Here is a 2,952-nt window from a genome sequence, read left to right on the forward strand (position 1 = left end):
ATTTTGTGTCTCCCTCTCTTTCTGCCCCTCCCCTGCTTGCACACGCTCTCTCTCTCTCTCTCTCAAAAATAAATAAACATTAAAAATGTTAAACCAACAAACAGACAATAGTTTTCAAGACAAGGGACACTAGGCAATGAAGGACAGTGACCTTGACAGATAGGAAATAGATGAAGTTAGCCCTACAATTGCCCTCAATTTCTGCCTTGAGAGACATTCTGGGCACTGCTGCAGGGAAGGGAATCCAGGTGGGGCCCTGGGGCTCCCCGAGTTAAGGAGGCAGTGCTCAGAAGCCAGACGGTTCAAGGTGTCCACAGATTCTGGGAGGAGTAGAGGAGAGGAGAGAACTCCAGAGATTTGCAAAAGGTCACTTTCAACTACTCAGTACAGTGCTGTCAGCAGGTGCCTGTGAGAAAGCTATTTGAGGCCAGAGAAAGAACCACCCAAAAGGATTAGAGGGATTAGCATTCAGTGCCCACAGGGGGCTGGGAATAGTGCCAGCCAGACTTGAAAACTTTTTCCTGCCAGCCAGACTTGAAAACTTTGAAATTCAGGAATCATCCTGTAGAGTACTTACATCATATGATGTATTCCCAATGATATGGGAATAATTAACCCTAAACTAAACACCATTGTGGCCCCATCCAATAGATCTTAAAAACCAGATGGAAAGGATCAAAATATTTCCAAGTGCGTAACTGCATCTTAGAACAAAGCCTAAGGGTTTTTTATATGAATACAAAAATATGTAGCACCTAACAAGCCAAAATGATTGTCATTCAACTAAATAATACCAGGCATGTAGAGAAGCAGGAAATGTAATTTAAAATGAGGGTGAGAAGTAAGAAATCAACTGGACTCGACATTCATTAGGGGGGAATTTATAGCGCTAACTTCCTAGATTGGAAAAGAAAAAAGATCTCTATTCCAAATCTCCCTTAAGGAACTGGGGAAAAAAAAAAAGAGCAAATAAAACCTGAAGTAAGTGAAAAAAAAAGGAAAAAAGAGAGAGAGGGGCAAACCATGAAACAGACTCTGAACTGTAGAGAACAAACTGATGGTTAGGGGGGTGGGGGATGGGGAAAACAGCAATACCTTGATTCCAAAACAAGAAAGGCACTATAAGAAAGGCACAGACCAATATTTGTTATGAACTTAGATGCAAAAGTTCCTAGCAAATAGAAACCAATAATATATTTAAAAATATATATATATATATATTTTTTTTTTTTCATATATAATCTGTGGGTAACTCAATCGGTTAAATGTCCAACTCTTGATTTTGGCTCAGGTCATGATCTCATGGTCCTAAGATTAAGTCCCATGTTGGGCTCTGCACTGAGCGTGGAGACTGCTTATGATTCTCTCTCTCTCCCTCTGCCCCTTTCCCCTGCTTGCACTCTCTTCCTCCCTCCCTCTCTCTCAACAACAACAACAACAACAAATGAATAGTAATATCATGACCAAGTTGGGTTTATCCTAATGATACAAAGTTGATTTAATATTTAGAAATAATGTAATTCATCCTATAATAGAATGAAAACCAAAAACCGTATGATCATCTTGATAGATAAACATAAACCATCAGACAAAATCCAACATCCATTTCTTGTCAAAACATTTAAGTTTTTTTATTTATTCTGAGAGACAGACAGAGAGAGCAAGTGGGGGAGGGGCAGAGAGAGAGGGGGGAGAGAATCCCAAGCATCCTCCACGCTTGGCGTGAACCCCGGGCTGGAACTCACAAACAGTGAGATCATGACCTGAGCTGAAACCAAGAATCGACGCTTAATCTATTGAGCCACCCAGGAGCCCCCAGTGTCCATTTCTGATTAAAACTATTAGCAAAGTTGGAATTGAAAGGAAATTCTTCCATATGATAAAGACCATCCATGAAAAACTTGCAGCTAACATCATACCTCAAGGCGAAAGACTAGAGAAGGAATCACTCATATGTGCTCTGACCACTTCTATTAAACATGGTGCTGGATGCTCCGACCAGTGCGATGAGGCCATGAAAAAAATGAAACGTATCCAGGTTGGAAAAGATCTAACACTGTCTTTATTCACAGACTCCATGACTGTCTAAATAGAAAAACTCATGGAACCTATGAAAAAGCTGCTAAAACTCATGAGTGAGTTTAGCAAGCCTGCAGGATACAAGTAAACAAAAATCAATCGAATTTCTATATGCTATCCGTGGGCAAAAAACCCTAAAAACTGAACACTTAAACGGCAATGTGATTTACAATAGTATTAAAAATATTTGTCACCTCTGGGTAAGTCTGACAACGGTACACTGAGCACCATAAAGTGCCCCCGAGAGACAGCCCGGAAAACTGTGATAAGTGGAGACCCACGCTGTCCCCACGGGACGGGAGACTCCACCTTGTTGAGATGTAAATTCTCCCCAGGCTGATCCACCGGAACCCAAATCACAGCTGGCTTTGGGGTGGAAACTGACAAGTAACTTGAGATTCAGACGGAAATGCAAATAACCTATTGTAGCCAAGCCACCTTGTGAAAGAACAACAAACAACAAAAGACCACTAACCCGATCGAAAGTAGGAAACGTGTAGTGATTAAGAAACTGCCATTCGTATCAAAATAAGCAAGTGGATCAATGGGACAGAAGGGAGAGGACACACATAGACTGACGCATTCGATTTCTGACCCGTGAGAAGGCAGTTCATGGAGGAGAAAGAAGAGAGCCTTTTCGAAGAAACAAGGCTCGAACAACTGGACATACAGGTGTGAAAAACGAAAAAGGGAACTGTGGTCCGTTGCTTTCACTGTATACAAAAAAAAAAAGCCCCCTCAAAATGTTCCATAGATGTAAAGGCAAAGTTATAAAACTACACACACACACACACACACACACACACACACAGACAGACAGACTTCTGGAAGGAAATAGGATTTGTGATGCTGTTGAGCAACGATTTCACAGAT

The sequence above is a fragment of the Prionailurus viverrinus genome, chromosome B1, assembly GCF_022837055.1.
Source record: "Prionailurus viverrinus isolate Anna chromosome B1, UM_Priviv_1.0, whole genome shotgun sequence".
Classification (NCBI taxonomy): Eukaryota; Metazoa; Chordata; class Mammalia; order Carnivora; family Felidae; genus Prionailurus; species Prionailurus viverrinus.